Source organism: Schistocerca piceifrons, chromosome 9 (genome assembly GCF_021461385.2).
Source record: "Schistocerca piceifrons isolate TAMUIC-IGC-003096 chromosome 9, iqSchPice1.1, whole genome shotgun sequence".
Lineage (NCBI taxonomy): Eukaryota > Metazoa > Arthropoda > Insecta > Orthoptera > Acrididae > Schistocerca > Schistocerca piceifrons.
The window spans coordinates 90,320,245-90,344,096 of NC_060146.1; positions in this window are offsets into that span (position 1 = coordinate 90,320,245).

Consider the following 23,852-nt stretch of genomic DNA (forward strand, 5'->3'; position numbering starts at 1 on the left):
TAACAAGTCAAACTGATTGCTAACCGGAATTTGTAATGGGATTTCCGAAGTTTTCTCCTTTTGGTCCCATTGACTCTTTCACTCTTCAACCGATCTAATTTTAAATATGTCATTTCTAATGCTTCCTGGAGGGCACAAATCTTTCATTCGTATCCACAATTTTTTTATGCCTCTGCTACATAAAAACTCCATGAAAGAGCCTCATTTGCCAGTTTTTCTGTCTTCCCCACTTCCTTCTCCCCTGTGAAACATCAACCCAAAACCCTGACGCGTTTGTCCCATACCAATTAACCTGCAACGGCGGTTACATTTGTCACAAATGACGCTACTTTTGCAGTAAAGTATAAAGCACTACAGCTAACTATGGTATAACAACAATTAGTGAAAACTTATCTTTCGATGAGTTGTGCAGCTAGCTTTCAGACGTGAGGCAGGCATAGAATAACACGACAGATGATTGTTGAACGTAGGCTGAAGAAGAAAACTAAAAACCACGATATTTAGTAACAACAACTTTAAACCGACGCTGCTAGGAATTTACGTAAAGCACTGTAATGAATCTAAAACAGCATTTAATGATTAGACAGCGGACAGACGTTAAGACGTGACCTAGAGATGGGCGCATTCAATCGACTTTCTGGTGTATTATACCTGAGATTGTTGCTGTCTTCGGACATTTGCCCTTCATTTACGTGGTTATGAATTAAATCATGGAGATTTATTTGTTTTCGGGACGCATTTTGTAGTCGTTATTTGGTGTGGAAACGCTGGACGTTAGCTGACTTTCCAGCTCCTGTACAATAAGTGGGGATCAGCACCCATTTTTAATTTAGTAATCTAAGGTTTGAAATGTCATACCTCAGTGCTCTTACCCTTGTAGGACAATGCATCGGAAATTAATAGTATTTCGCAAATTTCCTTTTGTGAGTCATATCCGGGAGGAAGGAAGATTGATTTTAACATCCCGTCGATATCGAGGTCATTAGAGACGGAGCACAAGCTCAGACTGTGTGCAGGATGGGGAAGGAAATTCGCCATGACCTTTCAAAAGAACCATCCCAGCATTTGCCTCGGGAGATTAGAGGAAATCACGGAAAACCTAACTCGGGATGGCCGGATGCGTATTTGAACCGTCGTCCTTCCAAATGCTAACCTCTGGGCCACCTCGCTTGGTAGTCATATCCGGTGAGGATGCAAAGCACATGGTCTTTTGAATTGTATTAACTCACAAAGGACATCTTGTACATGAATATTGATCATTATATTACATCTGCGTATAGCTGGGATTTTACGAGTTTATCATTCTCCTACCTCGTCTTTGCTTAAGGAATATTTCCAACGCCACAAGGTTTCGTTGAAGAACTGCGTTCTCGAATCGTATCCCCATTAAATGTACTTAAGGAAAGTAATTTTCGACTTTTGTTGCAAAAATGCATTGAAATAACTCAATGGCGACAGACGAAAGTTTGTGCCGGATCGGGATTCAAACCTGGATTTCCCGCACTGCACCAGCGGTCGCCTTGTTCGCTTCGACTATCCGTGCATGCTCCCATCCGACCCAAATCTCCACACGCCGCAGACTACAGTGTCCCCTCTCCATTATTTGTCTTCTATCGCAGCTCTCCTGTATTCCCGCGGGAGGTTGGACATTATGGTCCATCTGCAATAAAAGCCATTTGATATACCAACATCATCAGCTACTTCTCTGACTGTGCTTCGTTGATAATTCATAATCATCTCTTTCACTTTTTCCACATTCTCATCTATTGTCGATGCCTGCGGCGACCAGAAAGTTCAACTTTAACTTCTTCGTAGCCCGTCTTGGAAACTCTAATATCACGCGTAAACTGTTGTTTTATTCTTAGTAGATAACCATAAGGAATAGTCAACAGTTCTATAACTGTTATATTTTATTCCATTTTCATAACAAAATTTAATGCAAATTCTCTGATTCTTTTTTAAAACAAATCAGTAAACGCCACTCGTAAGCATACATGTGTAGCGTTCTTCACAACTGACGACAGACTAAAAAATGCAATAAGACTACAAATGTACAGATACGTTTCCGACATTTTTACCAACAAACAACAAAAATCGCACTGATAGGACTAACACAACCAGCGAAATTACGAAATTCCCGATACTTTTTGAATACACTTCGTGTACTTTTTTTATCCTGTGTCATCAGTCTCCCCACGGCTTTGATGCGCGCCACCACGAATTCCTCTCCTGTGTCAACCTGTTCATATCAGAGTAGCGTTTCGAACGTACGTCCTCAGTTAGCTGCTGAATATCTCTGTCTTCCTCTACAGGTTTCACTCTCTGCAGTTTCCTCCAGTACAAATGGTTCAAATGGCTCTGAGCACTATGGGACTCAACTTCTGAGGTCATTAGTCCCCTAGAACTTAGAACTAGTTAAACCTAAGGACATCACAAACATTCATGCCCGAGGCAGGATTCGAACCTGCGACCGCAGCGCCAGTACAAATACTAGACATTTTAACAGATTTCCTATCATCGTACCCTTTCTTATTCTCAGTGTTTTCCATACATTCTTTTCCTCGCCGAGTCTGTTGAGAACTTCAAATGGTTCAAATGGCTCTGAGCACTATGGGACTTAACTTCTGAGGTCATCAGTCCCCTAGAACTTAGAACTACTTAAACCTAACTAACCTAAGGACATCACATACATCCATGCCCGAGGCAGGATTCGAACCTGCGACCGTAGCGGTCGCGCGGTTCCAGACTGAAGCGCCTATAACCGCTCGGCCACTCCGGCCGGCTTGAGAATCTCCTCATTCCTTTATCAGACCACCTAATTTTCAACATTCATCTGTAGAACCATATCTGTGCGAGTGCTGGCTTTCTCGGCGAATTTCGTATATGAAGATTTCACGGGTTGTCAGCCGAGTAGCCTCGTCGTCTTGTAGCAACGTTTCGATGGAATGCGTCTCCATCGTCTTCACCTGATGATGACGGAGATGCATTCCATCGAAATGTTGCTACGAGACGACGACGCTATTCAGCTGACAACCCGTGAAGACTTCATATTCGAAATTCGCCGAGAATTATCGTACACATCAAAAAGTTATTGCAAATAACTAAACTTTTTAATTTGCAATCGTAAAACGATAGCCTGACCAGAAAAGGACCTTCTCTACGGGCACCACATTTGCTTACTTTATGCTTACTTTCATTGACTTATTGAGTTATCATTCACGTACCATTTACATCCCACTTCGCATCTCGACACGTACGTCCACTAAACACGGGGCTGCCCTTTTTACTTACACCCCGTGAAGGCTGGTAACCACCCATTTCTCATTACCTTACGTTTAATTATAGCAAATGAGTTCGGTGCGTTATAAAGCCAACTAAATAAAAGCTTCATAGACTACCACCTTAACATTGGTGCGGAGGTTAGTATGTCTCAATGATCCACTGAGCTATGCTAGTAGGAGCAATGCTCCTGGCAGTGCTACTCATGCCAGACTAGTGAGATTTCGGACGAATAGTTCCGCTAGGGGGCTCCCTTCTTGGTAATATGTGGGTGGAAACCGCATGGACCCTTAGCTAAGTCCGACATTCCTTCCACTTACGTGTGTCAGACTTCTTCTTTTTGCTTACCTGTCGGCCTCTCACGGTGAACTTTCGTTTTTTTTCCGACTCCAACAGTATCACGTTTCGACGCTCGAGGGTGTCTTCATTTTCCTATTCTATCTCCAACAACAGCGACGTTAGAGAGGGTGGATCTCGGTACAATGGAGTCGGAGGAATTATGATTAAAACACAGGGTGGACCGAGTCCTTGAGCGACAATCGGTATAAAGGACAAAAAATCTTGATTCAAAACCACCTGGTTGTCCAGGCTGCGCGTTGAGGCGTTTTCCCTGCTACCCATCACTCGGAAAACTGCAGTCTGCAAAAATTCCAAGAGTAAAGCCTCAGAACCGGATCGTAATTAAACGGAATCGACCCAGGAAACAAAAAGGCACATCAGTTTTGGTACATGAAATGTCCAGGTTACTGCAGCTAAGGAAACAGAAATCCTAGCACTAAAACAAAAAAGAAAGGTAAAGGAGCAGAGAAACTGAATACTTCTGTTCATATTTACGGTGAAGTAAACGAAGAGTATTGGTCAAAAAAGGGAATATCCGTTGGGGTACACAAAAATTGGAAACGCTACATTAAGAAATTGGACTGTGTGATATGAAGCTAAAAGGAAACGACGGAGCAATCATTGGAGCATATGAACCCACAAATAATGCTTCTGACGCCGAAAAGAATAATTTCTCTAACGATGCGACAAACCTTCTAGACGGCATCTTTTAGGAGATTTTAATGGACCAGTAAATAAGCAGGGCCCTAGCAAGCTTTCTGGCAAATTTGGGGATATTGTGAGTCATAATGGAGAAAGGCTGGTAGAAATCTGTGCGCAGTACAGTCTTGAGATATGGAACGGTTTTTCCAACATAAACAGATTCATAAATATACCTGGACACAGCCTACAATAAAGACACTATCTTTAACTGACTATCCTATTAGGAAAGAAAGTAATCGTACAAAGATGGAAGACTTAAAATCTACAGGGGAGCAGAATGTGGACCTCACCATTTCCCGCTTCGGTGTGTACTTTCAAGAAATTAGTAAATGCCAAAACGATTCTAATGAGAATGGGGAGAAACTGGGCCATGCACACCATAAGTTAAGCTTACTGCAGGATCCGTCAACTGTATTCCTATACAAGTTTATACTGAGTGGGAAGCTACATCTGTTGATACAACAGTGGAAGTAGTGTATAATCCAATTGTGAGAAATGTTAATGAAGCTGCCTTTGAAATTCTCGGAGAAGTTGAGAGCACGTCTGGCAAACTTAAAACTGATTGGTGAGATGATAATATAGCCGAAAAGGTGAAGGAGGAAAAGGAGGCTTATAACAAATGTTTTATGAACAATAAGATTAATAATAAAAGCAGGTATGTAAGACTAAGGGGAGAGGCAAAGAAAGCAGTAAATAGAGCAAAAAATGCCACTTGGAACATTAAATGTGAAGAATTAATAACTGCATAGGGAGTTCAAAGTTCAAAGAAACATGGAAGTGATAAAACAGCTAAGACCAAAAGGCAGAACTGGCGTAAACGTACAGCTAATAAGCCTAGATAGATGGAAAGAAGATCGTTCTGAATTTCGGGATATTTGCTCATTTGCAGACAACGAACGTGACACCGAAATCCAGGTGATAATGACAGCCGACGCACAGGATTCAGTTCAACAATTCAAAAATGGCAAAGCAACAGCACCTGCAACCGTATAAATGGGGTTGGTGACGGCCGGTCCAAACCGGTTATTTGAAAATCTCGTAAAGCTATTTAAGCGCTGTCTTAGTGGAAGGGAAACCCCTGTAAGGTTTACAGAGTGGTTCATCACAAACGTACTTAAAAAGTGAAGCAAGAATGACTGAGCAAATTATCGAGGCATTACTCTCCACAGTTATGTATCGAGACTATATGGTAAGATAATTAAAACTAGAATTGAGAGAGAAATTGAAGAAGTAGAAGAGCAGAATTCCTTTCGGGCAGGAAGGTCTTTTATTTGCAGCATTAGACAGGTGACTGATTAGTGAATGGCACTTAACTTAGAGACACACATGGTTTCTGTAAACTTGTGGAAGATCTGTACCACTTTCCAGAATGTGGGAAGCAGTGAAAAGTTAGAACATTCATATATGTCATACACAAGCCGTTCGGTAATATTTGTCACGTTAAAGTTTGGATGTTACTGTCACAGAAACTTAAAGGTTAGCAGAGGACTGAGACAAGGATGCTGTTTAGCGCCTACCCACAGCAAAATATTTTTGAACGAAGCTCTGAGAAACTGGCTAAGGAAGTGCAAACATTTGGAAATTAGAATATGTGATGACATCCTGTTATTAAATTTCGCTGACGTTCAGGTTATCTTCGCAGAGGAAGAAGAGGATGTGTGTTACATGTTAAGAAAGCTTATAGAAGAGTACGAGCAGTGAGGCATGAAAACTAACTTTACAGAGACTGTACACTTGGTTGCCGGAGGTACGGGAAAGGATCTTGTTATGGACGATGGATGTCTAGTAAAGTGTAGTCCTTCATACAGACATTTAGGGACATTAATTTCGGATTAAGGTAGAAGCAACGAGGAAATAAAGCACAGAATAGAAAAGGGGAAGGTGACAATTAAGCAGTTTATTATATGGAAGAAAACGACATCAAAAAGCTTGAAATGGAGAATATAAAAGTATAATTGAGAATATCGCTCTGTATGGTGCTGAACTGTGGAAAGCCTCCAGAAATTACAGACAATGGAGATTGAGTTTTGGGTGCGAAGTTGTGAAGTAACAAGAAGAGACCAAATAAGAAGTGGAGTGCTGCGAGAACAGATAGAAGTTATACAATTGTAGACACAATTGAAACTAAACGATTAACATTGTATGGACGTCTTAGATGAACGTCAAAGGAAAGATGGCCTTCTAAAACGTGGCACTGGAGACGTCGACGCAAACAAGGGCTATGCAAGGAAAGAAAGAGATGAACACAGGAATACCAGAGACGACGCATGGTGCAGAAAACTCAGAAAGAAGAAAAGAGAACTGAAATGACGAAATCCAGTATGGCGTCTGCGCAGAACTCGATACGACCAGGAAAGTCGATACACGTACGGCACGTCCGAAACTGGGGAAGTACACGTTCAAATGCTTCAAATGGCTCTGAGCAAAAATTGATATTACAAAAGAATGGCTCTAAGCACTATGGGACTTAACATCTGAGGTCATCAGTCCCTTAGCACACAGAACTACTGAAACCTAACTAACCTAAGGACATCACACACATCCATCCCCGAGGCAGAATTCGAACCTGCGACCGTAGCGGTCGCTCGGTTCCAGATTGAAGCGCCTAGAACCGCTCGGCCACACCGGCTGGCCGAAGTACACGTCATAGTGACGTCACGTATAGTATCACCGCGGTGAACCTAACGCCTCCCACAAAAGGAAAGTTGTACCTACTGATTTTTTTTTTGGTCATCAGTCTACTGACTGGTTTGATGCGGCCCGCCACGAATTCCTTTCCTGTGCTAACCTCTTCATCTCAGAGTAGCACTTGCAACCTACGTCCTCAATTATTTGCTTGACGTATTCCAATCTCTGTCTTCCTCTACAGTTTTTGTCTTCTACAGCTCCCTCTAGTACCATGGAAGTCATTCCCTCATGTCTTAGCAGATGTCCTATCATCCTGTCCCTTCTCCTTATCAGTGTTTTCCATATATTCCTTTCCTCTCCGATTCTGCGCAGAACCTCCTCATTCCTTATCTTATCAGTCCACCTAATTTTCAACATTCGTCTATAGCACCACATCTCAAATGCTTCGCTTCTCTTCTGTTCCGGTTTTCCCACAGTCCATGTTTCACTACCATACAATGCTGTACTCCAGACGTACATCCTCAGAAATTTCTTCCTCAAATGAAGACGAATTTACATCTAACGACTGTTTCGAAAACTAATTACATGTTGTTTGAAGTAGAATATCAGAAATGGTATCAGTAGTAAGGTCGAACAGATAAAATACTTCCTCAGTTTCCCCAGCAATGAAATTTTCTTCTCCAAAAATTCCCTTAGGTTCCCGTTTCGCCAGAAGCTCCCCCTTAAAAAAATATTTTTCCCCAAAATTGCGAAAAAAGTCCCCAATCTAGAGTCGCTGCCTTGTCGTATGGTGTAGCTGTTGTTCTGTCTCGCTTGACTCAGTAGCAAGTAGTGGGTTCCGCATTCTCCCTCTTTATGCCGACTGCTCTAGGCGTGCCCTGTAGTGACGTTTAACGCCCTTGTGTGGGAGCGTGATTGCAGAATTTACTAATCTGTGTTGATCGTGCAAGATTTTATTGTATTTGGGATTCCTATTGACACTTATCTTTTGGAACATTTCCAGTTCATGGCAGTATGGTGCGGCAACTAGAAATAAATGTACTGCAGAGATAAGTAGTTTTGGCTGCAAAACAGGCCTTCTTGTTTTATATTCGGCCAATAAAGCGTTTCGTCTCTTTTAAGGCATCTCCAGACTGGCTGGAAAAACAGGTGTTAGAGACATATGCCGACGTCCATGCAAATGTATTAGCAGGCAAACGCAGTTGTCAATATTTTAAGAACATTGCGTGATGGCCTAATATAAAATAGTTTTGAGTACACGGAAGTCATTTTGAGATATATGAAAGACCTCAGCGGGTTGGTGCCCGAGAAGTGACGTGTAAAATATATAAAAAATCTCAGTATGTTGGTGACCGTTTACTCAGCTCTGTTTTATGTCATGGCACCACGTAATGATCTTAAAACATTGACAACAGTGTTTGCCCGCTAAGACATTCTCACGGACGGCAGCATATGTGTTTAACACCTATTATTCCAGCCGATCTGAAGATGTCTTAAACAAGTCGAAACTCGGAACTGGCAATATATAAAATAATAAAGGCTGCTCTGTAGCCAAGAGTGTTTCTCTTCCAATATTATCTTTTGGGTACCGCTCGAGCGATGAAAGCGGAGGGTTTTCCCGTTAGCGGTAGTGCCCTCGGAAGTGTTGTCAGCTTATGAATTCTGATGAAAAATAGCAGGAAGTGTACTTATGGTTGGCCACATTGAGTGTGAGCAAAACAAATGACGTTTTAAGTGTGATAAAGCGAAGTCTGCACGGCCTTTCCATGCTATTTAACAGTATTATTTTACTACAAGAACTAGTACAAAAATTTCTTTTTGTGCCCAACAGAACTGCCACCGAGATATAGAGTTCGCTGCAGTCCCTTAGGGTACTATACTAATATCAGACATAGCCGGTACTACTGGAAATCGAGGGCCGTTAAGCTGGCCTACTTTAGAATAAATCTAGCTTAAGGTGCGTTTAGCTATTCAAATTCCATGACTCGCTTGGGCTGCTGATGCTATGGAATGTAGAGAGAGTAGAGTGTAACGTCGTTCAAGGTGGTGGACTGGGCTCTCGTAGTTGTGCGTTACGTGTGTCGTGTCCGGTGCGATTGCTGATCGGGGTTCATTAGTTGTTGCATGTGGCATGAGTGATTCTCCTCAACGAGGTAAACTAAACAAATTATTAATTAACTGCCTTCCATTATTTTATGGCGGTAACCTGTTAAAAATGGAGACTTGAGCACTCACTTTAATGATCAAAATTTGAATGTGTACTGTCACATCTTTCAAGTATGGTAGCATTTGGAGTCAGTTTTGAAATTTTTGTCAAATGACAGTTTATGGATTTAGAGTGTTGTTTTGAAGGCTATAAAATTTTGTTGATGTTGCACTTCTGAATTTTTAAACGTAAAATCCTTTCAGAATGATCTTGACATAAATGTTTCTTACCAATCGAATTGATTTCCTGTATTGTGTTGCCTCCTGTATTTAAGAGGCTAGTGAGATTGTGACTGGGCCACCGATCTCAGTTATAGGAGGGCATCTGCTGTCGTTACTGGGGGATCGGTGGCACCTTTCAAGCTGGCGGTGCCGCTGTCACCATAGAATTCTCCGCTATAGCCCTCCTGATTATTGATCCTGCCGCAAATGAAAGTTTCAGTGAACGATATTCAGCTCAGCCACCACAATTAATAAACACAGCCCCCAAATCCCAACCACCAAAAGCTCAGTTCACGGATGTTCCACCAACGATCGACCTCGGTTCTGCTTTTGCGCATCATTCGCGTGTCTGGAGGCTAGCCTTCCAAAACTAGCTGCCGAGTGAATAAATTAAACGCCGGTTCCAGGGACTGAGCACCTGGTTAGCACAGATAATCAGCGTACTTCTTTTTTAAAAGATGTCCACTGAGCCGTTAGGACGGTGGGAGCCGGCCACGGCGTACTTGGTTGGCAGTGCCCTCTGGAGCCAGTTGTGGTTGGCCAGACACGCCTGGGGATCCCCTCTTCCCGTCCGTGGCTTCTGCTCTGAATAAACCAGCAGCGGTGGCTGCCCGCCCAGACCGCATTCGCAGAATTCCAAATTGCTCTCAGGGACTGGCTGGTAGTGGACCCAGGTGGGGCCGACACAAGTTAGAACACCTCCAACTTTCCCACAGTTGCAGAATAATTAATACATTAAAGCGCCGCGAGTGGACTGAATATTCACTTTTATAAGGAGCTGATGAAGCCGGCCGACCACGATTTATTAAATACGTTAGTAACAGTATTGGTTAAAAACAGTGGTTATTTGAAATACGAGGTGCATTCAAGTTCTAAGGCCCCCGATTTTTTTTTTCTCCGGACTGGAAAGAGATAGAAACATGCGCATTGTTTTAAAATGAGGCAGCATTCATTGTCAATACGTCCCAGAGATGGCAGCACCGTACGGCAGATGGAATTTTACCGCCAGCGGCTAGAATGAGAGCTGTTTTAAATACTCAAAATGGCGACGTTTTCCCCCTCATTGCTACACTCCGCACCAAACGCAACACCACTCCTGGTCAGGATTGTGTCACCTACCGTTACCTTCGTGAAGCTCCTGTCTCTTTCCTCTCCACCCTGGCCAGGCTCTACAATGTAGTCCTGTCCACCGGTTACTACCTCCCATATCCTCATGTTCCTTAAACCCGGCAAACCACCGTCCGCCGTCTCCTCCTACCGTCCCATCAGCCTTACCTCGGTCTTCAGCAAGGTCCTGGAATCTATCCTCACCCGCCGCATCCACCAGCATCTCCGCCAGCACCACCTCCTTCCCATCACCCAGTGTGGCTTTCGGCCGTCCTTCTCTTCTGACGACCTTCTCTTCTGACGACCTCTCCTTCACCTCACTCATCTCCTTTCCGAACAGCTTAATTCCCGTCGCTCCGCAATCTTCCTCTCCCTGGACCTCAAACGTGCCTATGACCGCGTATGGCATTCCGGTCTCCTCTTCAAGCTCCAAACCTTCGCCCTTCCCATTAACTACGTCCGTCTGATCGGCTCCTTTCTCTCCCGCCGTCCTTCCTATGTCACCGTCCATAACTCAGATTCCTACACCTTTTTCCCCTCTGCCGGTGTGCCCCAAGGCTCCGTCCTCTCCCCCCTTCTGTACCTTTTGTACACGGCGGACATGCCGCCGCCGTCAGCCCCCGTCCACCTTCTCCAGTTTGCCGATGACACCGCCTTCTTTGCCCTTGCCCCCACCCTACAGCGCTCCCAACACCTTCTCCAATCCCATCTTGACCGATTCACTGCTTGGTGCAATCAGTGGTTGCTCAAGGTCAATCCCTCCAAAACCCAGGCGATCATTATAGGCAAAACCACCCCTTCCTTCCGCCTCCTTGATTTCTACATCACCATCTATGGCCGTCCTATCGCCCTCACTCCCACCCTTAAGTACCTTGGCGTCACCCTCGACCGTCGCCTCTCCTGGACTCCTCACCTCCGGACAATCCAAGCCAAGGCACGCTCCCGACTCAGTCTCCTCAAGCTCCTCTCCGGCCGTACGTGGGGTCTGGACCCCTTCACCATCCTCCACACCTATAAATCCCTCATCCGCCCTATCCTTTGTTATGCCCATCCGGCTTGGATCTCCGCCCCCCCCCCCCCAACTTTTATAACTCCCTCCAAATCCTTGAACGCCATGCTCTCCGCCTCGCCTATCGCATCCGTCTCCCCTCCCCTACACGGATCCTGTATGATCTCATCCCCTTCCCCCACCTTTTTCTTGAAAGGATACGGATCCTGTACACCTCCCGTAAACTCGATCCTCCTCACCCGCTCATCTCCCTGATCCTCTCTCACCCCCGCCCGCTGCCGCGCCTGTATTCGCACGTCCCACCCGGTCTCCATCTCTCCACCCTCCTTACCCTCTCCCAAGGTGGCTTCCGCCAGCTCCCCCTCCCTGATGATGTGCTCCTCCCCTCCATCTACCCCTCCTATCAACTTTGACCCTGCCCCATCCCCCACTTCTGGTGTCCTTTCCTTTAGGCACCCTCCCTCCCTTCTCTTCCCTTCCCTTCTCTTTCCTTTTCCCCCATCCCCTCCATCCACCCTTCTTCCCCCGGGCTTCCCCTCCCCCTTCCTCCCTCCCCCCCCATCGCCCCTGCCTGTGGTATCTCTGCTCTCCCCTCTCGCTCTCCCGCTCCCCTTCCTCCTCCTCCTCCTCTCTTGGCAGGTCCCCGGACTCGCACACGCATAGTGAACATTCGCACGCCGGAGGTCATCGCCGTTAGTGTCTCGTGTGTGTGCCTTCGTTTGTGTTTAGTGTTTGTTCGCCGAAACGCCGCCACTGTTCACGTGTACCATCGCCATCATCCCTGTTTTGTGCGCCGTGTCGACTAGTGTCAGTGTTGTTTTCTCGTCAGGCGTGAACGGCTCCGTGTTTTTTGTTTTTTGGTGTCCACATTGTTTTGCCCGCCATTTTTGATTGTATTCTCTGTGTCCCCTCTATTTATTACTTTTTGTAAGTCTCAAGGCTGAAGAGCGGCGTACTCAGCTGCTGACAGCCCGCCTTGTGTAGGGTGATAAAAATTACAATAAAGAAAAAAAAAAGACGTTTTCCTTACTTGAACAGCGTGCAATCATTCGTTTTCTGAATTTGCGTGGTGTGAAACCAACTGAAATTCATCGACAGTTGAAGGAGACATGTGGTGATGGAGTTATGGATGTGTCGAAAATGCGTTCGTGAGTGCGACAGTTCAATGAAGGCAGAACATCGTGTGACAACAAACCGAAACAACCTCGGGCTCGCACAAGCCGGTCTGACGACATGATCGGGAAAGTGGAGAGAATTGTTTTGGGGGATCGCCGAATGACTGTCGAACAGATCGCCTCCAGAGTTGGCATTTCTGTGGGTTCTGTTCACACAATCCTGCATGACAACCTGAAAATGCGAAAAGTGTCATCCAGGTTGGTGCCACGAATGCTGACGGACGACCACATGGCTGCCCGTGTGGCATGTTGCCGAGCAATGTTGACGCGCAACGACAGCATGAATGGGACTTTCTTTTCATCGGTTGTGACAATGGATGAGACGTGGATGCCATTTTTCAATCCAGAAACAAAGCGCCAGTCAGCTCAATGGAAGCACACAGATTCACCGCCACCAAAAAAATTTCGGGTAACCGCCAGTGCTGAAAAAATGATGGTGTCCATGTTCTGGGACAGCGAGGGCGTAATCCTTACCCATTGTGTTCCAAAGGGCACTACCGTAACAGCTGCATCCTACGAAAATGTTTTGAAGAACAAATTCCTTCCTGCACTGCAACAAAAACGTCCGGGACGGGCTGCGCGTGTGCTGTTTCACCAAGACAACGCACCCGCACATCGAGCTAACGTTACGCAACAGTTTCTTCGTGATAACAACTTTGAAGTGATTCCTCATGCTCCCTACTCACCTGACCTGGCTCCTAGTGACTTTTGGCTTTTTCCAACAATGAAAGACACTCTCCGTGGCCGCACATTCACCAGCCGTGCTGCTATTGCCTCAGCGATTTTCCAGTGGTCAAAACAGACTCCTAAAGAAGCCTTCGCCGCTGCCATGGAATCATGGCGTCAGCGCTGTGAAAAATGTGTACGTCTGCAGGGCGATTACGTCGAGAAGTAACGCCAGTTTCATCGATTTCGGGTGAGTAGTTAATTAGAAATAAAATCGGAGGCCTTAGAACTTGAATGCACCTCGTATAAACCAACTTGTAGAAGACAATGTAAAAAGTGGTTATTTATAATATAAACAAACAGGAGACATTAAAGAGAGGTGACGCCTAGCTCATTGTCAGTACTACAGATCTTTCCCTCCGTAGATACCGAGACTAATCTGGGCAAGTGGCATCCAATAAAAAGCACAATCACAGGTTCAAGTTCGAGATGACCTCCGCCGAAGAAGATCCCACGACCGACGAGCTGTATTCTGCCCTGGCGACACAACTTTAGAAGACGACAGGTTGGTGGACTCTTATTCAATCTCTCCTGATCTCTCCAGCATCTAGATCTGACTTCCAACAAGACAGCGTATAGTTTATAAGCGTCAAAACGGAGGACGCACAGACAGGCCTCCGGAACACCATCTGATCGCCGATCACCGTCACAAATAAATCACTAACGCTACAACCCTTCAGTGTGCACATAATTGTTGTACCCTGGTGTCGCTGAACACCGTCGTTGAGGATGTTGCATTTCGTTCGGCAGACGAAGCTGGCAAACTATGCGATGATATGAAGAAGAATGTAATACTTCGAATTCCAAAGAGGGCTCGATTGGTTGGTTGGTTGTTTGAGGTTAAAGGGACCAAACAGCAAGGTCATCAGTCCCTTGTTTCAAATAGACTCCATTCTGCTAACGGGACATCTCAGAAAAGTCAGAACAATAAAACGGAAAAAGGGGAAACGTAAAAGGGCAGTCACGTTGTCAATAGTAAAAACAAATGAGGGAAGTTGGCAAGAGAACGAACCCAACACTATGCTGAAGCAGCATAGCCAAGACCACCTGTGACTTAAAAGGTACAACTGCTATAATGCAGAAAGTACGTATGGGAATAGAAAAACTAACCAAGCCTTAAAAAGAAGGGGTAAAAACAGAGTAAAAGGGAAAGAAAAGAGGATTCCGGTCAGGGAGGTGAATCGGGAATCTCTGAACACTGCCTACAGTGGGAGACACCCAAACACTCACCGCCCTGCCCCAACACCAGAGGGAGATTAGAAACTTTAAAACTGAGAATAAAAACCACTCTCCCGGAGGAAACCTAGAACCAGAGAGACCATCTGGGAATCGTCAGCCAACATCAAAGGTAAAGTGTGGGGGAGTCTGTACTTAAATAACGGGCTTTAGCGCGAAGGCGCTTAAAGGTAGAAAGGCTGGCTACAGATGGGTGCCTCTTAAAGTGTTGCAAAGCTCGACGGCGATCACGGATGGCAATGGCAATGGCCGTACTCCACCACGGGACTTGCCGACGACGAAATTGTCCAGATGAGCGCGGGACAGCATGGTTAGCAGCGCGAACAATCGCGTCAGACACGTCACGTAGGACGTCATCAATACAACCCGACAAAGAGGGAGAAAACTCGACCTGTGCAGCATATAGAGGCCAATCGGCGCGGTGGAAAGACCAACGAGGTAACCTCTCCATCGGGGAGCGGGAAGGGAGCGTGATAATCAACGGGAAATGGTCACTATCACAAAGGTCGTCGTGTGGCGACCAGTGTAATGAAGGGAGGAGAGAGGGAGAAGAAAGAGAAAGATCAATGGCAGAAAAGGTACCATGACCAGCACTGAAATGAGTAGGGGAGCCATCATTAAGAAGGCACAGGTCGTGGTCTGCAATAAATTGGTCTATAAGAAGACCTCGTCTAGATGGAAAGGCACTGCCCCACAAAGGATGATGAGCATTAAAATCCCCAAGGAGGAGGAAGGGAGGAGGAAGTTGCTGAAGAAGGGTGGTTAAGGCAGCAGGTGTAAGAGTCCTGTCAGGAGGGAGATAAAGATTGCATACTGTGACTGCAGAGTCTAAGTGGACCCTAACAGCAACCGCTTCCAATGTAGTTTGGAGAGGAATCCACGTGCTAGCAATGTCTGTACGGACCAACGTACAAACGCCACCTGAAGCCCGCAAGGGTCCGACCCGATTTCGACAGAAAACACGGAACCCACGGAGGGTCGGTGAGTGAGCATCAGTAAAATGAGATTCCTGGAGAACCACACAAGCTGCAGAGTAGGACGAAAGAAGGGATTTTAATTCTGGAAGGTGACGATAGTATCCATTACAGTTCCATTGGAGAACCACAGAACGATGGTTTAAAGGAGGGCTAAACATGCTAAATCCAGTCATACCGCCGGGTCCCCACCCGTCACCGACAAGGAGGGGGCGACATCCATAAACGACAGGTCAGAATCCGGTTGTGAAGTCGGGGAAGGGACCTCCGGTGACACCAGAGGCTCTTTGTCCCGGGACTTATGTTTCTTCTTCTTTTCAGGCTGAGATCGAGGAGGGCTGTGTGGCATAATGGAGCCAGCTGCAGCAAGATCAGGAACAGAAAGAGACCGGGCGACCTGGGGGCCGATAGACCGCGGCTCTCGCGGTCGCCGCGCTGCAGCAGACCTTTGACCTGGAAGGTGCCGGGAAGGGGCATCCCGGGAGAGGCGCCCTTGACCGGCAGACGCCGAAGGAGTGGGACACTTCTCCGGCTGGGGAGGGGGAGCGGCGCCCAGAGGAGAAGGTGTGGGAGCCGCAGGGGAGGGGGGAAGGAAAGGTGTCCGGGATGGGGGTAAGGAAGGGGGAGGAAGGGATGAAGATGTAACCAAGGCGTAACTAGATGTCATGGACACAGGGTGCTATCGTGCATATTTCTTACGGGTCTCTGTGTAGCTTAAACGATCAAGGGACTTAAACTCCTGTATCTTTTTTTCTTTCTTATAGACTGGGCAATCTGCTGAACGTGGAGAATGACTACCATGACAATTTACACATACAGGAGGGGGAACACAGGGACTCCCCTCATGGAGTGGACGTCCACAGTCACCACAGAGAGGGTCCTGAGAACAGCGAGAAGACATGTGGCCAAAACGCAAGCACTTAAAACACCGCATAGGAGGTGGGATGTACGGCTTCACATCACAGCGATAGACCATAATCTTAACTTTCTCAGGAAGGGTATCCCCTTCAAAGGCCAGGATAAAGGCACCAGTATCAATACGATTATCTTTAGGACCCTTCTGAACACGCCGAACAAAATGAACACCCCGCCGTCCGAGATTGTCCCGAAGTTCCTCATCAGTTTGAAGGATGAGGTCTCTGTGAAAAATCACACCTTGTACCATATTTAGAGACTGGTGAGGGGTAATGGACACGGGAATTGTGCCAAGATGCGTACAGGCACGAAGGGCCGCAGATTGGGCAGCCGAAGCAGTTTTTATCAGCAACGAACCCGACCGCATCTTGCTCAGGGAGTCCACTTCGCCGAACTTGTCTTCAATGTGTTCCACAAAGAATAAAGGTTTGACACTGGTGAAAGTATCTCCATCAGTCCTGGTGCAAACTAGATAACGGGGGAAAGGTTTTGCCCCTAGACGACGGGCCTGACCCTCCTCCCAGGGGGTAGCCACGGAAGGGAAGGCCGAAGGGGCAAGAGAAGAAAGAGGGCTCGAGCAAGCAGGTGTGTATACTGCCAAACTGTTGGTTTAAGAAGCTGTTGCCACAAAATACCGATGTGAGTTATTTGCAGAATAGAAAAATTGGCAGAAACCGACCTCGCGGAGGATCAGTTTGGGTTTCGGAGAAATTTAGCAACACGCATGGCACTACCGACCTTACGATTTACACGGTATGTTTGAGCGTCTCAGAGTTACAGACAAAATACCCTTACTGGCCTTCAGAGTAGTCACCAGTAGCTACAACACACTCCTGACATCGGCTGTTAAGTTGTTGGAAGCCGTCAGCAGACGCTTCTGGTGGAATCGCTTGACGCTTCATGGTCACGTGGAACGATACGATGCGTAAGTCTTTCACAGCTAATTTAGGGTGGGAAAACAAAAAAGTCTGCAGCGCCAAATATAGAGAAGAGGGAGGGCGTTGAAGAATAATTACTTTGCGTTGAGCGTGAAAACGCAAACGTCTTGGATATCGTGCAAAATGGTTCAAATGGCTCTGAGCACTATGAGACTTAACTTCTGAGGTCATCAGTCCCCTAGAACTTAGAACTACTTAAACCTAACTAACCTAAGGACATTACACACATCCATGCCCGAGGCAGGATTCGAACCTGCGACCGTAGCGGTCACGCGGTTCCAGACTGTAGCGCCTAGAACCGCTCGGCCACCACGGTCGGCGGATATCGTGCAACGGACGGCCACGATGCCTCGAGCAATTCCACAAGAAGAGTCTGCTGACATTTTAACAACTTTACAGCCGACGTCAGAAGTGTGTTGTAGCTAATGGTGATGACTTTGAGGGCCAGTAAAGGTGTTTTGTTTGTAACTACTGTTTCCTTTGATGGCTCTCGATCTTCCACTATAACCGAGTCCGTCAACATGAGGTAGCAAATATGAGGTAGCCGAGGAGGTGGAAACGTGGGTTCCACTATGCCAAGAGTGCTACAACAGGAAAACACAATTAACTAGCAGGAGAACAAAATAAGAAAGTATTTACTACCTAACTTTGCTGTAGTCCATGATCAGTTGGTTGACAATTATAGAAGATGCGACTAGACTAAGTGTCTGTAGAATGACATAATTTACAAGTCACAAATCTTGCAGTGACGAATTAATCTCTCGTAATCTTGAACGTCGAATACGGTGAATTTGAAGACTAACTTGGAAGGGAGCTAAAAAGACTTGATGGCAGCAATGACTGAGCTGCAGACGATGACTAACATCGGCGCTGCCTGACCACTGAGCTCGGCTACGAGATGTAGACTGGCACAACTGCACTACACTCCTGCTACGCATGAAGTGGCCTAGCGGCGCCTAAGTACTGCGACTGGCTGTGTACTCTCTGGCTAGCACAGCCGTTCTTCTGTTCCGTTTATCGAGAGAATCGCATCCGGCGGATCGATCTCTCAGGCGGCGGTGTGGTCGTATGACTGACGACATCACATCCTTTATTTTCTGAGCTTTCTTAATAGTACGGTGACTTTCCTGACAACTTCGGATACATGCTACGACATGTCCGTCCGAAACAGAGACATACGTCCGGCTCTGAAGAACGCCTGAACAAAGTCACTAGCGCAGCCGAAGTACTCGTACTTCGTCCCCCAGGCGCACCAAAGCCACTCGAAGGTCTGCGAAGCACTTCGGTTGCAATATCGTTACTCTCATGTTTCTCAAAACTAGTGACATTTAATAAACAAAAACGGTAGACTCGTAGGGTAACCATGAGAGATTGGCGCACTGAAAATTGGGTTAAATATACTGAAAAGTATATAAATAATTAATAAGAGAAGTTAGGCGTTTTGGCGCTTAACACCCGAATGTGCCGACCAATCAGAAGCAAGTTCATTACAACTGGCGGACTCTCCCCCGTGAATAGTACTTACTGTACCATCTGCTGCTTGTACCTCAGTCAATTTTTGTTCCATATGCTACTTCACGTGTGTTAAGGCGAGCTGCCGGCCGCTGGTGGCCGAGCGGTTCTAGGCGCTTCAGTCTGGAACCGTGCGATCGCTACGGTCGCAGGTTCGAATCCTGCCTCGGGCATGGATGTGTGTGATGTCCTTGGGTTAGTTAGGTTTAAGTAGTTCTAAGTTCTAGGGGACTGATGACCTGAGATGTTAAGTCCCATAGTGCTCAGAGCCATTTGAACCATTTAAGGCGAGCTTCTAGCAGGATAAAATACTGGCGGCCACAGCCAGGAATATCACACGCTGCAGGCAGTAACTGTGCTGAGTACAGAAGTAAATAATCGGTGGACCATTCGTTCTAGGGTACAACCAAGCCCCAACGACGACTCCGCACTTCTGTTGAACAGCTTCAGCCATTTGACCGGTGTCGCACTGCGCGCCTGCGGGAAGCTGGGTGGACGTACCGACGGACTGCCGCACACGTTAAACACAGTGTATCGATGGTGCGCCGCTGCTTTCATCAGTAGTATGCGAAACATTCCCTCACCTGTACACCAGCTTCTGGATGTCTATGTAAAGCAGATACACGGCACGACTGGCGTATTGTGCGCGCAGCGGTAGCCGTCCACGCGTCATCCAGGGACAAGATCCGGCCACACATTGCACCTCCTGTGGAGGGACCACTGGGAATCGTCTGCTACAAGCAAAATTAAAATCACTTGTGTTTCCTTCCTCTGACGTCACCATATATCCAAGCATGACTACTCTGGTGTCGTGAGAGAGTTGAGTGGACAGTGGCAAGGCACTCTGTTGTTTTTTTTTCTTTTTTTTTTTTAGGGACATCATATTGACCTTTGACTGCATAAATTATTTATTTGAGTGTTGCAGTTTCGACCTCTGGGCCATTTTCAAGTGGCACTGTAAAAGATTTTGCCTCAGCTCACGTCAGACTTTCAAATCTTTCGACATGTGTACATGTAATCGTCTAAAATAGGCTGTCTGTTGTCGTCGGCGATGAGAGTAGATTCTGTCTGTACGCTGGTGACAGACGTACACATTTTAACAAATAAAAATAAAATAATAAAATAATAATGATATAATAATTTGTAATAATAATAATTATTTGTTTGTTTGTTTGGATAAGTAATTGAGAGGTTAAAATTTACGCCGTGATTTTATCGAGCTTCGTACGTCCGAAGATGTACGGAACGTAGCCAGGGCTCGTTATATAGTTTTTGTAGACAAAGTACGATAACTGACCTCAGCTTCAATCATGACAATGGGGTGACTAAAATTACTATAACAGAGAAAAGTATACGATTAAATAAAACATATATTCATTTTAACATATACAATATGAATGACACTTACGTAAAATTCTAGGTAAATAATTGCAGATAATTCACAAATGAGAGCGACTTATTAATTCTGCGCCTCTTTTCTGCAAATAAGTATCAATATGACTAACTGTGGAGCCACACAAAATATTACGTCCTTCTAGGACAAAGAATGACATAAGAGTGTAGATACCTATTGACTGCGACAAGAGAGCGGTGTTAATTCCTTTATTTGGCTTTCTTTTGTCTTAAAAATCGATACATATAATCTAAGTTAAGTAAATTAAATATCGTCTGTGCTCGAGTGCAAATGGTTCCTTAAAACATGTATGGGCGTAGACTTGATGGGAGGCCTATTCCGTACTTCATTCGTCCACGACACACAGGTTCCATCCGAGGCTTGATGAGTGGGGCCATCAGTTACAAGCAGCAATCACATTTGGTGCTTCTGCTAGTTAAGGTAACCGGTGTCCACAACATTATACAGGTTGTTATCCCCGTGCTCTTGCCATTTCTTCCACAGGAATGTGAAGTGCTTTTGCAGCGGAACAGTGCACTTCCACAGACGGCTCCTGCGAGCGACGTGGTCCTTGTGCTGCGCAACAACTGCATTGACCACCGAGATCACCAAATCTCACGCCCATTGAATGTGTGTGAGACATGGTGGAAGGGAAACTTACTCGTTCTGTAGAGAATGCAAGAACCATTTCCGAACTGTAAAGAAAGATGAAAAGTGCTTCAGACAGTCTGTAGCAGGATACTATTCCTCGCCTTTATGATCGTTTGCGTCCGAGACTAAACACTTCCCGCCGAAGCAGGGCACACTTTGCACTGATCCGATTGTGTCGCGACCCTTTACTATAGGATGTGTGTTCCCTTTAAATTTTTTATCGTATATTCCTACGACAGTGTATTATTTGTCGGATCACTTTTCAATGAAATGGCCTTGTCCCTGAGGCCTTGCATTTCCTTTTTCCGGCGTTGTACTTTGCACACCAAGTGCAGCGCTCTTCATCAGAAGGAAACAGATTCATTGCTCTTCCTAACTACAAAAGATACAAACACATTTCCAACGTTCCTGGAACAAGAAAAGTTCAAATTTTTATGCCTTTAATGTGAGCGGTATGTGTTACACGCCAAATATCAAAATGGTGGCTCATTTCCTACCGCACACGAAGCAACTGCTCTCTCAATATAGGATTCACAGCTCCAAGAATGCGATGTCGCAGATTTTCGAGAGTGATAGGCATAGGGGAGATGAAAACGCGGTCTTTCACGTAACCCCACAGATAAAAGCGACAAGGTGTGAGGTCTGGAGACCTTTGAGGAGAAGGAGATGAACTTCATCGCCGGCGGCCTCCCATGTCTCCAGACCTCACACCTTGTCACTTTGTAATGCTATTGTAAAGATAATACTGCCATTAATCTGTATATTTTAAATTTTTTTTGGTTCCATAATAATTTTGAAAAATTAAGCAAATACTATACCGAGCGTAAGCTTATGTTAAGTGTAGTTTATCTATTTAAAATAACCTCTTTGACGTAGGTGGAATAAATGTATTAAAACATATTTTGTAAGTAATTATGTAATATTTCAAGTACAACTGTAATTAATTATGTCAACTTTGTATGTATATGCTGTCATCAAATTGTAGGTGGTTCATACTTAAGTTTTTTGTAAGCAGAAGTGTAAATTGAAAAGGTTTAGGAATCATAGGTAGAACGGAACTCCGTTCTGTGGTGGAACGGAAAAGGTGGTGGGGCGCGCGAGTCAGATTTGGCGCGCAAGTGGCTGATATAGTCGGTAGCTGCCCTGCAAATAGTGAACACGCATTACGTTGGTCAAGCACTAGAGGCCACGAATTTACCTCGGCCTCGGACGTGTTCTACATGATTGGCGCAGTACGGCAATAAATTAATAGCTCTGAAATTTGCAATTTTATCGTCGCCACCAAGGGGAAGACAGAGCTATGTATATCAAAAGTCGTACCTGCGCAATGTTACTGCGCGGCACCTCCTCACGCCACCTTCGACATCAGTAACAGGCAAAGTACTTTATTCAGAAGTGTATCACAGTGTGAACCATCCAACTTCAATCAGTGGAATATAAGTGTTAAATGTACCTTTGTGTTTAACCGTGATTTTCCTATGTCATTTACCTCAGTAGGGTCCTTACCTAAACGAATTTATTCCAAGTATCCTGATGTTTATTGAAGCTTGAATAATAGTAAAATACTGGCAATACTACTGTTTTGGTAGTAAATTCTGAAAATCATTATTAAATACTAAAGTTTGCACGTATCAGTTTAAGAGCCACTGCTTCGCGTGACCATGAGAATAAGTTTTCAATAACATTTCTGAAAGTAAAGTGACATAATTGTTTAACTGCATCAATCTTAACAGTAATTGTTCGTGTTGCTGCTCCACGTCAAACAAAGCCAGACAAATATTGGTGTTAGTAAAACGTTAACAAATAACAGTCCTAAAGAAACGAAATTTAGTCGTGTTAAATAATAGTTTTGGTCAATATTTTTTTGTATCCTTGTTAAAACATATGTGTGTCTTCTTTAAATAATTGCTGAAGTATAGTGATAAATTCCATAAGTAACAGAAAGTGGGATTAATAGGACTTACTGCCAAGTGACCGCAGTAAGTGAAAGTAGTTATTTATTCAGTGTCGAAAACTGACTTCATCTTTTTGTGTAGACACTGTGCCCGATTTGGGCTGGCGGCCGTTTTATTAAGCGAAACAGTTTATGGTTATAACAGGCTTTGTCTGATAAAAGGTTTCCAAAACTAATTATTCTCACTGATTTGGAGGAAAATAGTTCGATACTTTACCATTGAGTTGAACACGGTTAAAATCTCTCTCCGAGAGTCGATGGTTTGCAGTGTTAATGCTGCGTGATTTTGTGGTGGTGTTCCTGCCTCTACTTATTGCACAGTTCTGACATTCCGAATCGCGGATCTTCCGTCTTTACAGTGGTAGAATTTAAACGTTCTCGTACCGTATTGACGAGAACGCGAAAGTACCGTTCCAACTTCTATCTGTGGGGTTACGTAAGAGATCGCCTGACACTCACGGAAGTCTGCGACATCGCACTGTCGAAGCTGTGTATCCGATAGCGACAGACCAGCTGCTTCGTGTCTGACAGAAAACGAGCCACCGGTTTGATATACGTCGAGTACCACATGATGCTCACATTGAATGCATAAAAATTTCAACTTTCCAGGAATGTGGAAATATGCCGATGTCACAGTACCGGAATGTGGAGGCTGTTTCACGTACATCGCAAGGCCTGCCTATGAGGTCGTGTGGAAACCAGAATCCCTACAGGCAAAACGCAATCACCTCATGACGCTGCTGTGTGTGTATCATGGACTGTTTCAATGCGTTTGACACATGTTCATTAAAATTCCATCTTTTGCTGTCTTATTTAGAAAAATGTCATTCTGTGGCTTTGCGTCCCGCAGCGGTACAGTAGACGTGTGACAGTAGCAAGCACCTTTG